Raw genomic sequence first — 12,477 nt, 5'->3', positions numbered from 1 at the left:
AAATTCTAACATAAATGAGGATGCGTAATGCAATTATGCATGGCTCATGTTCCTTTTTATTAACCAATTAACCCAACTAGGTTCCATCCCATGAAGTCAAGTGATTAACTACATTGATTCGTTCCTCATTAGGGCATTCTAAACTGTCAGTGAAGCATAATAATCCCTCTTTGTGTAAGCAAGGGAAGAAAATAACAAAGATTTGAAACACCCTAGGTTCTCTTCTCTCTCTCGCGGTCCGCTCTGCTTCTTCGCTCTCTGCTCTGGAGGTCAGTCCTGGCCTCTAAGTCAGCTCAGGCTGAGTTAGCTCTGCGGCTAAGTGATTCCTCTGATGGAAGTGATTTCTCTGGCGAGGAACGATTCCTCTGGTGAAGTGATTCCTCTGGCGAGGTGATCCCTCTGGCGGTGTGATCCCTCTGGCGAGGCGATTCCTCTGGCGAGGCGATTTCGCTGGCGACGCGATTCCTCTGGCGAAGCGATTCCCCTGGCGAGTCAATTCCTCTGGCGAAGCGATTCCTCTGGTGACGCGATTCCTCTGGCGAGGCGATTTCTCTGGCGAAGCGATTCCTCTGGCGACGCGATTCCTCTGGCGAGGCGATTCCTCTGGCGAGTCGATTCCTCTGGCGAAGCGATTCCTCTAGCGAAGTGATTCCTCTGGCGACGCGATTCCTCTGGCGAGGCGATTTCTCTTAACTGAACGACTTGGCTCCGCTGGACTCATCCCCGTTGGACTTGTCCGCGCTGGACTTGTCCTCTCTGGACTTGTCCTCACTGAACTCGTCCCCTCTGGACTTGTCCTCGCTGGTCTGGTAAGAGCGACGGGGACTCCAGTTTTCAAATCCAGACATCTCCGTCCTTATCTCGCCTCTATTCTCACTCGTACACAAACCTTAAACTCTACCTATGTGAGCATGCTGTGATTATCTATGTTCGTCTACGTTTAAAGCTAAAGTTCTCGTCGTTCATCAAGGTCTCTAGTTATAGATTCTAACAAGTCGTAACTTAACATACTTTTTGTTCATTCGTTTACAGGCCATAAAACATGATTTCTGGAGTGTGATGCATGCTGATTGGAGTAGAAACAAGGGTCGAAGATTACCTTGATATAGCGTGCTTTGGTCGGGTAAAGAATGATGGTTTCTTGCTTTTTTTGATCGTCGAGGTTCAAACTGGAATGAAAGCTATGTTCTTAGGCTTGAAAACAAATGGAAGGGAACACGGTGAAGGGAGGAAAAAGGCCGTGTCTTACCTTGAAAGTGTAGCGAGGATCTTGGTCTTCTCTTCTCCGTGGAAGGCGTCGAGAGAGTGATGGAGCTCTTGCAACTTGCTGCTGGATTTCAGAGTGCCGAAAGGAGTGAAAGGGTGGCACAAAGGGGTTGAAGGGGAGTTTAAATAGGGGAGCTCGGCTGGTGCACTCGAGTGCCTAAGGGGAGGGCTCGGCTGGTAGCCCTGCCATGCGTGGAGTAGGGGAGACCCTTCAGTTGCTCGCCCAATGGAGGGGCTGCTGCTGCTCTGCTGCTGCTGTTGCTGCCGTGCTGTGGAGGTGGAGTGTGGCTCTTCGGCTGCTGTCCAATGGGAGGAGCTGCAGCTGGCGTGCGGAGGGGCGAGGCCTTTCGGCTGCCCAGCCCAAGGCTGCTGCCGTGGCTGCTGCTGCTCTGGCGTGGAGGTGGCGTGCGGCCCTTCGACTGCTCGCCCAATGGGGGCTGCTACCGTGGCCGTTGCCCACCTCACCCTCCTTCTTCCCTTTCTAATCCTAGGTGTAGCCGATGTAGAGAGGTAGAGAGGTGTAGAGGTCGTGTGATGTGACCTAAGTGAAAGATCTAAATAAAAACCTCTCAGTGTTGGTTTATCTGAAATAGAGAAACGGGTTTCATTTTTGCTAAACGATAAATGCTAAATTAAATCCGTAGATTTAATGCGTTCGTTATTCTAATACTTAAATTAAATCCGTGGACTTAATTATCCTCAAAGTCGGAATTAATTCATGACTTGATAAATCATGCGAAGATAAACTCCATCTTGATAACACAACTTAGCTAAGTTGGTTATAACTCGGATTAATAATCATTCATCAACTCAAAGATTCTCATCGCGGTCTTAAACGCGCGAAAAATAAATAAAGCATACTGTTAACTAAGTGACTCTGTCACCAAGATTCATAAATTCAGAAACATAATAGAAAACATAAAACTTCAATTACTGGCAGATAGGTAAATAAACACACAATACTGTAATTAAAATACTGATAAAAGAGCGGGTTACTACATCCTACCCCTCTTAACAAAAATTTCGTCCCGAAATTTGCATATCTATGTAAAAAGGTCTGGGTATTTTTGTTTCATTTGATCCTCAAGTTCCCATGTTGCCTCTTCAGGTCCATGGTGTCTCCATAAAATTTTGACTGACGTGATCGATTTATTCCTCAACTCTTGCACCTTTCGGTCCAAGATGGCTTCCGGTCTTTCCTCGTACGTCAGGTCTGGGTTAAGAATCATTTCCTCTTGGTGGATCACGTGTTTGGGGTCAAATACGTACCGTCTCAACTGTGATACGTGGAACACATTGTGGATGTTTCCAAAGCTAGGTAGCAGTGCCAACCTATATGCTACGGGACCTATTCTTTCAAGGATGTCATAAGGTCCTACAAAACGGGGTCTTAACTTACCCTTAACACCGAATCTAACGATCCCTTTCGAGGGTGACACCTTAAGGAAAACCTTGTCTCCAATTTGAAATTGTAGTTCGGTTCGTCGGGTATCAGCATAAGACTTCTATCTGTCCTGGGCTTCTTTAATCCTTGCTCTAATCTGGCGGATGGTCTCGATCATTTCGCTTACTGCATCTGGCCCAAGGATTTTTCTTTCACCCACTTCATCCCAGTAAAGTGGTGATCTACACTTCCTTCCATAAAGCGCCTCGTAAGGTGCCATCTCAATGGTTGCCTGGTAACTGTTGTTGTAGGCGAATTCGATCAGTGGCAACACTGATTCCCAACTTACTCCTCGGTCTAGCACTACTGTCCTCAACATGTCTTCAAGGGTCTGAATTGTCCTTTCCGATTGTCCATCTGTTTGAGGATGAAAAGCGGTGCTAAAGTTCAATCGTGTTCCTAACTCTTTCTGCAAGCTGATCCAAAATCTAGAAGTAAATTTTGAATCTCTATCCGAGGTGATGGATATTGGTATCCCATGAAGCCGTACAATCTCACGGATGTACAGTTGGGCTAGTTTCTCCGATCCATGGGTAATTGGAATCGGTAAAAAGTGAGCGCACTTCGTGAGACGGTCTACTATTACCCAAATAGATGTGTTACCCCTCTTTGTCTTGGGTAAACCCGTCACGAAATCCATCGCTATGTGCCCCCACTTCCATTCTGGGATCTCCAAAGGCTCTAATTTCCCATATGGTCGTTGATGTAAAGCTTTCACTTCTATTTCAGATCTTGGTACATTTTGGTACTCCCGGGATGAACGGTATAGGGCGTGTCATGAGCTTCACTCATGATCTCGTTCCTGAGTTTCTCGTTGTGGGGTACACACATCCTTCCCTTAAAAAGAACGGCGTTATCCGTTGCCTCTTGGTAGTCTCTGGGTGTGCCTGTTCGGATCTTAAGACGAACTTTCTCTAAGCTTTCGTCCGCTCTCTGGGCACTGATGATCCTTCCTCTGAGGTCTGGGGCGGCTACCAGAGTTGCGATGATTGCTTTCGTCGTTGCTGGTGGCTGAACCACTTCCAACTTCAATCTGTCGAAGTCCCTTACGAGCGTGTCCTCTTGAGTGAGAAGAAGTCCTAACTCGGATTGAGTTTTACGACTTAAAGCATCAGCGACTACGTTAGCTTTCCCTGGGTGGTAATTGATACCGCAATCGTAATCCTTCACGAGTTCGAGCCATCTCCTCTGTCTCATGTTCAAGTCTTTCTGCTCGAAAAAGTACTTAAGGCTCTTGTGATCAGTGAAGATTTCACATCTAACTCCGTATAGATGGTGTCTCCAAATCTTCAAAGCATGTACAATTGCTGCCAATTCTAGGTCGTGAGTGGGGTAGTTCAACTCATGTGGCCTTAGTTGTCGCGAAGCGTAGGCGATGACCTTCCTTTCCTGCATCAACACACAACCTAATCCATTTTTGGACGCGTCTGTGTAGATCAAGAATGTACATAATGTGGCGTTTCCATTCAGTATAATTTGGACCGGTGAGAGGATTGTTTGCAAGAATAGAGATGATTGGAGACATAGACATATCTGAATGTAAATAAAATAAACATGTAAGAACACGAAGCACATAATTCGTAACAATAATATTGTAATCTTTTGATAAAATAATATTAATGAAACCTCCAACCGCTCAAAGAATCCCATGTGCAAGCCACGCGGGTGGACGTTTACACACGAACTCTTCAACCAGACTATTTTCCTAGTCATTTAATTTCCATCCATGTCAACTTAACCTTTTGACAAAGGAAATTAATAGTTGGACTTTGACTAGACCATATCATAATCAAGAAGGGACTCCGCGGGGAGTTGTACATTGTACTTGATATGATATCTAAGCAATGACCACAATTTAACCTTAATAATTAAATTCTCAAAATTGACATACTCACTCGGACCATGTCGCTTTCAATTTAATTACCTTGGTTATCTTATTTAATTCCATTCTCCAAAGTACTTGTGAGAATCATACAAGCAAGCCACGCGGGTGGACGTTTACTGCATAACTCCCACTACTTTAATGGATTTAAATATTTTTATAGAAATCTCATCTGACAAACTTATGAAAGAACAAATATGAAGTAAGCCACGCGGGTGGACGTTTACTCATATCGCCAATCACTTTGTCTAGAGACCGCATGTGGAGGTCTATAAAATAATTTTTAATTGCTTAAAAAGTATTAAAACTGCTTAGTCATTTTTTCTTTCAAAAGGTTTGTACATGCTCAAGCACATAATCATAAACATGCTTTTCTAGAACGCAACATGTAAAACATGCTCGCAGAATTCTAAAACATGATTAAGAAAACGATAAACCTACTATCATGCTAGTCTAAGCGCAGTTAAAAAAACACATATTAACAAGCAAAGACAAAGAAAAGCAGGTAAAGAGCATAAGGGATAAACACCACGACATGCAAAGAACATAATTAAAACAATAAAGTTCTTCGTGACCCATTCGTGGAACCCCATATTTCTAATCTATTACAAAGAACAGAAAAGAAAAAGAAATAAAACTAAAAAACGTAAACCCGGCCCGAAACGCTTCAAACAGGCCCGTCTTTGAAAAATAGGGTTTGGGCCCCCTAGGGTTTGGAAAAATGCGCCACCTAGGGTTTGGGACCCCTAGGCAGCGCCGCCAGCTTCCCTCGACAGCAGCTCCCGGCGCGCGTCCCCGGCGCGAGTAGCAACCTCTCGGCGTGGTAGCCCCAGCACGAGCAGCAGCCCGGCGCGGCAGCCCCCAGGGCGAGCAGCAGTAGCCCGGCGCGGCAGTCCTAGCGCGAGCAGCAGCACAGCAGCATCAGCAGGGCTCGGCAGCCTTGGCTCCTGGTCACGGCAACCTCGGTAGATCCAGCGCGAGGACAGCAGCAACGGCAGCAACGGCCGCGCGACGCCAGCTGGGCGCATAGCGCGCAAAGCGCGCACGCGCAGCCCTCGGCGCGCACAGCCCCTGCCCACCGCCTGTCCTCCCTCGCCCTACCTGGCATGACCAACCTTGGCAGCCCCCGGCGTGCAGCAGAACAAGGGCAGCAGCGGCAGCACAGCAGCGCTCGACCGGGAGCGCAACGCTCAGCCCTCGGCGTGCGCAGCTACAACATGCCCTAGTTCAATCGCAGCCAACCAACTCGTCCTTCGTTTAATCCAGTCTGATCGTCGTCGTCTTCGTCTCGTTTTCCATAATTACAGATTACAAAGGAAAAACTAATACAAATTGAAATCCTAATCTAACCACGGATTTTCTCGTGGTGGAAAAACGATTACAATGTCAAAACGACGTATCCCACGAATCAACAGACCACGAAGAACAACAGCAGTAAAAACAACGCACATTATTAATCGTACATAAATTAATAATAGAGCCAAGAAATTAATCCTGGGCTCTGATACCAATTGAAGGAATATTAAACTGAATTAATACTCCGTTTGCCCGATGATCGTTTCTTGGATTATTATTAATTTATCATACAACGATTAATCCTAACATGCTCCTATGAATTTAATTGCTGCACGTTGGAGTTAGGATTACTTACTTGAGAAGCGTATGCAAAGACTGTCGATGATCGAATCGAATGACTCCAATTCTGATCTTCTGAACTGTATCCCGCTCAACTTTCACCGTTGGATGGACAATGATCTATGAAAGTCCCTAGGCATAAAAGATATCCCTCACGTTTCTGGCTTCTGGCGCCTCTCTGCTCTCTCAAACCCTAATTAATTAGTGTGTGTATTTCCTGAGAGCAGATAGCTGTATTTAAATAATTAAATACGTATATGGGGCGCCAGATTTAGTGTAGGGAATGACTTCTGCCTGTACTAGGGCTAGGAGACTTTGGGCCAGTCCAGGGACCAGATACAAGGAATAAAGATGAGCCTCAAATAAATTAATTCTCCATGGTCAGCCCAGACCATAATTAATTTATAAATATCAGTTCATTCCACTAGAGAACCAATATTGACTTACCCCTTTATTGCCAGTGATGAGTCGAGGCTTGTATTTAGACTTATTAAATCTCCGTATTTAAAATATCTGACATCCATTAATTAATTAGAGCTCTGACAGCTTAAGTTAATTAATCTCTTTGTAATCCTTAAGAAGTACCACTCAAACTTTATTATTGCGCCTGAACTTAATCAACCTGCAGGGTTTAGCGCAATAAACTTTATTGAGCTCTTTAAGTGGATGTCATTATCCTATATCGGATACGGGTACTAATACAGATAATCAAATATCATATATTAACCGCTATCACCCAAGATACAGAGTACTCAAGTTACTATATAACTCTCACTCATAGTAAGTCAAACTGATACACGAATTAACATATATATCTGAAATCTTATTAGTATTAAGATTTTATTAAGTCACCGAGATCTTGATTCTTCACTTAAGTCAGATAGAAGTATACATCTCACTGTGGTCCTATCAATACGTTATGACGTACCAGTATAGACAAGTAGTCAAGACAAACTACTTCCATCTATACCGCAGCCTAAACCGATGACTCATCCTAAAGTCATATCGGCTGTGATCATTTTATATCTCTTAAGGTTATTCCAATTATATGGTCTTCTGTGATCTACAACACACCATATAATCTACTTATATAGAGATAGAGAACATACATATGCAATCATGAACACATCAGATAGGAGATTAAAACAGTGAACATAGGAATCATTGTATACAAGCATAAAAGGTTCTTGCTTTCAGTATACAAATCCAACACCTGAGACTTCATGCTCTGTTTGCTAACCTCCATAAAAGCCTTCAATGTCTCCTCCAGATACTGTTTTTGCGGTGGCATCTGCTGTGCATTCTGGAATTGTTGATTGTGCTGAAAGTGAAGGAATATTAAACTGAATTAATGCTCCGTTTGCCCGATGATCGTTTCTTGGATTATTATTAATTTATCATACAACGATTAATCCTAACATGCTCCTATGAATTTAACAACTGCACGTTGGAGTTAGAAAATACCTGAAGAATTCCTAAGAATTCGTCAATCTGTCGCTGAACAGGTCAGTCAGCTTCAAGCCTTCGTTTGAAGCCTCAAACGTCCTCAAATCGTATTTCGCCCAGAAATACGACTTCTTCGTCTTCGAGAGAGCTTTCCGTGGCCGCCTGATTCGTCTGAATCGGAGTTCTGTGGAGGAAGTTATGGCCGTTTTACGGAGACTGCCAGAACTTGGTTTCCTGCGAAAATCTGACTCCAGCTCTGATCTTCTCGACTGTATCCCGCTCAATTCCCAACGTTGGATGGACAACGAGCTATGGAAATTCCCAAGACAGAAATCACCTCACGTTTTCCTGCGCCTCTCTCTGCTCTCAAAAATCCTAATTTTATCAGTGTATTTTCCTTAGAGCTGACAGCTGTATTTAATAATACAGAAAACTGAGAGGGGGCACCAGTTTCTATGTGAGGGCCCAAAATCTGCCCTACTTGGGCTAGGAGACATTGGGCCAGCCCAGGGACCAGATACAAGGAATAAAGATGGGCCTCAAATAAATTAATTTATCTATGGTCAGCCCAGACCATAATTAATTTATAAATATCAGTTCATTCCACTAGAGAACCGATACTGACTTACCCCTTTATTGCCGGTGATGAGTCGGGGCTTGTATTTAGACTTATTAAATCTCCGTATTTAAAATATCCGACATCCATTAATTAATTAGAGCTCTGACAGCTTAAATTAATTAATCTCTTAATAATTCCTTAAGCAGTACCACTCAAACTTTATTATTACGCCTGAACTTAATCAACCTGCAGGGTTTAGCGTAATAAACCTTATTGAGCTCCTTAAGGGGATGTCATTATCCTATACCGGATACGGGTACTAATACAGATAATCAAATATCATATATTAACCGCTATCACCCAAGATACAGAGTACTCGAGTTAGTATATAACTTTCACCCATAGTAAGTCAAAGTGATATACGAATTAATATATATATCTGAATACTTATTAGTATTAAGATTTATAAGTCACCGAGATCTTGATTCTTCACTTAAGTCAGATAGAAGAATACATCTCAAACTGTGGTACTATCAATACGTAATGACGTACCAGTATAGACAAGTAGCCAAGACAAACTACTTCCATCTATACTGCAGCCTAAACCAATAACTTGTCCTAGAATTATTTCGGTTGTGATCATATTATATCTCTTAAGGTTATTCCAATTATATGGTCTTCTGTGATCTACAACACACCATATAATCTACTTATATAGAGATAAAGAACATACATATGCAATCATGAACACAATCAGATAGGAGATTAGATAGTGAACTTAGGAAACATTGTATACAAGCATAAAACGTTCTTGCTTTCAGTATACAAATCCAACAGAAAGTTCCCTTGCTGCTGGTACCTCGGTGGATATTGTTAGGAGTAGTTTGGCTGCGGTGCATAGGGCTGCTGTCCTCTCCATCCACCATTGAAATTCTGCTGGCATTGGTTATAACTCTGCCCAGATTGCGGTCTGCTCTGGAATCATTGCGCAGAGTGAACTTCAGCTTGCCCTTCCGATGTGAACTCGCCCATTCTGTGACACTGATCAACTCCGTGGTTAAAATCACCACAAATTCCACAAGGCTGTAAATTTGCATAGGGGCAGGGGGCGGTTCCATTCTTCCCATCTTCATTTGCTGCACATCTCTCATAATATCAGCTACTTGCTTCTGTAGCTCATATTGGTTCGTCACAGAGACTGGCCTCAACTCTCTTTCCACGGACTGATTTATGCTGGGAGCTCTCGGCTAAGGTCTTGAATATGTCCTTTAACTCATTTGCCGTCTTCCTAGCAATGTTCACTCCTGCAGTGCTGTCCACCATGAATTGGGCCGTCTGCACCAATCCATCATAGAAGAATTGCATTAACATCACATTGGTCAGCTGATGTTGTGGACATTGGCGGAGGAGTTCTTGAAATCTTTCCCAAGCTTCATGTAAAGGCTCGTCCGATCCTTGGGTAAAGTCCATGATTTGCGCTCTGAGCTCCTGTGTCTTGTGGCTCGGATAGTATTTCAGCATGAACTTCTCACAAGCTTCTTCCCGCGTGGTGATGGAGTTTGGCGGCAAAGATAGCACCCACGTCCTCGCCCGATCTTTAAGTGCATAAGGGAAGCACTTGAGCTTTACTTGGTCCTCCGTGAAATTCAGCAATGGGATGGTTTGCACTTGCGTGCAAAAATTACGGATGAACTGTAGGGCATCTTCACTCGGCATCCCGTGGAACAGAGGTAGCAGACTTGAATCATTCAACTTCAAGTTGTAGTTTCTGACGGCGGTGGGAAGCACAATGGCCGAAGTGTAAGTGTCTCTTATGACGGGCCGGGTGAAATCTCCCATGTACTGTAAGTTGTCTTGTGCCATCTCCTTCTTCTCCTTGTTTGTGTTCTGCTCTGATCGGTCAGCAAAGTCAGAGCTGGCTTCCTCCTTCGTGTTTATGATCTGCTCTGCCGTGTCTATGGTATGCTCTGTTCGGTCAGAGTCAGAGCTGGCTGGAAGCTCTGTAGGCTTGTCTTCTTCCGTGTCTATTATCTCCTCTGGAAGGTCAGAGTCAGAGTCAGCGTTCGATCCAGAGCCAGAGTCAGAGTAGAAAGCCTCTGCTCTGGCACGCTCATTTTCCTCAGAGTCAGACTCAGAATCGTCTGCTCTGTCTTCTGCAAATACTCCTTTGCAGCTATTCTTCCTGAAAATCCCTTCGGTCGTACTATGCAACGGAGACACAAGTTTAGCTTTAAGACTACGGTGTCCCTGCATGCACAACACTAACCAAACGGATTAAATGCACCAGGGGGAGGAAAAGTAAAACCAAAACGTAAAGTAAAGAAAGCAAGTAAAAAAAAAACTGAAAAGAAAGTGACACAACTAAACGCCTAAAACCTTCCCCGGCAACGGCGCCAAAATTTGACTCAACTAGAAACACCTCTAGATTGACTTGCAATAGAACAAGGACACTCTAGCAATGGTAAGCTAACTCAATGTCGTCTCTCAAGGAAGATCTTTAAGGGCTTTTAACTATATGACTAGAAAGCTGTAAACTTGGATTATTAAACTAAAACTTGAAAAGTAAACTTAACGTGAAACCTTAAACTTAACTTGAATTTAAACTAGAGAATTAACTAGGCATGAAAATATTAAACCCTAGGAAAGAACTTAAACGAACTTAAAGAATTTAAAAGCTAACTAAGAATTTAAAGACTTGTAAATTAAAAGCTTGTAATCTAATAAGCATAAAACTAAATTGCATAATTTAAAGGAAAACATAAAAACGCATAATTAAAATTGCATAATTGAAAGTTGCAGAATTGAAATTGCATAATTTAAACAAAACAAGTAAATAAACGTAAATACGAAATACCATAAATCATCTCGAGAAACAACCTGTCACGTGATTACAACTCTAAACGGGAACTAACTAAAACTTGAATTGGAAGAACTATACTAAACTAACTAGAACAGAATTCGAAACTAAGAACTATGAAAGCAATAAAAACCTAACTTTGCTACCTAGGCGGAAACTAAAGATTAGGGCAAAGATTTAATTCTAACTAAGTCTAACTAAGTGCCGGAGGCAGAAGATTGATTTCATTCACGTTCAAACCCCCTTTTATAGACTTCAATCCAATCCTAATCATTATCAAACTCGCCTTGTAAAACTGGACTCTTAAGGAAATAGAATCGCGCATTCAAAGGTAAGTCCAGTTGTATCGTGCTCTGCAAGTTATCTTAGCTCTGGCGTAGATTGGCTAACTCTGGAAGTTCAGCTCTGGAAAGGTAGGATAGGGCTAGAAGTTAGTTCTGGAATTAGCGAGCTCTGGCGAATATGGCAGAGCTGAAAGCCAGCTCTGTATATGTTGACTCTGGCAAAATATGTTGACTCTATCGATCTTTGGCTCTGCTTTGTCAAGTTTACTCTGGCGCGTAAGTCAGCTCTGTCGAGTTTAGCTCTGCTTTGACAAGTTTGTTATGCTTTGAGTTCAGCTATGGAGATGGTCAGCTCTGACTATGCAAGTCAGCTCTGCTCTGACGCGGGCTTTTCAGCTCTGGCGTGGGCTTTTCAGCTCTGGACACCAGATTGCGCCTACAAATGCCATTCTAACCCAAAATCTCCAAAATTACACTCTTCCATCTATAAAACCTAAATCTCCTGCAAAGCATAAAACAAACCCATAACTGCACCAATTTCCAGAATATTTAACTTAAAATACGCACATGTAAACCCCCAAAATAAGAACAATTAAGCATAAATCAACAGGCGTAACCGTGCGCCTCCACCAGCGCCACCACTTAATGAGATCTATCAACCTCGAGTGATCAATTCCAAGGAAGCGGATGGGGGCCAACTGTGTAGGCCAACACGTTTGAGCTAAAGCTGGGATTGATCAATATGGTGTAGGCTGAGCAGTTTAGTGGGGCTGCAACTGAAAATCCGCATGCGCATCTGACTCAATTTCTGGATATCTGCGATACTATCAAGCAGAATGGAGTGCCACCGGATGCCATCAGGATGAAGATGTTTGGATTCTCTCTCAGAGACAGAGCTAAGGAGTGGTTCAAAAGCTTGGATAGGTCAGCCATTGCTGGCTGGGAGGATCTATGTAAAGCGTTTATGGTAAAGTATTTTCCACCCTCTAAAGCTCAGAAAATCATAGCAGAAATTTCCCACTTTACCTAACTTGGAGATGAGACTATTCATGATGCTTGGGAAAGATTCCGCGAGCTGCTCAGAAACTGTCCCCAACATGGCTT

General features: G+C 43.2%; 1 non-coding gene across 1 annotated transcript; it reads right to left on the bottom strand.

The window, feature by feature from the left end:
• Positions 1-12,370: 12,370 nt before the first annotated feature.
• Positions 12,371-12,477, bottom strand: LOC131013727 (small nucleolar RNA R71). Its single transcript, XR_009097814.1, has one exon. It is a non-coding gene; the product is annotated as a small nucleolar RNA R71 (small nucleolar RNA).

Source organism: Salvia miltiorrhiza, chromosome 2, assembly GCF_028751815.1.
Source record: "Salvia miltiorrhiza cultivar Shanhuang (shh) chromosome 2, IMPLAD_Smil_shh, whole genome shotgun sequence".
NCBI lineage: Eukaryota > Viridiplantae > Streptophyta > Magnoliopsida > Lamiales > Lamiaceae > Salvia > Salvia miltiorrhiza.
Note: the sequence above shows the minus strand (reverse complement) of the source record. Positions and strands in the feature narration are given on the sequence as shown.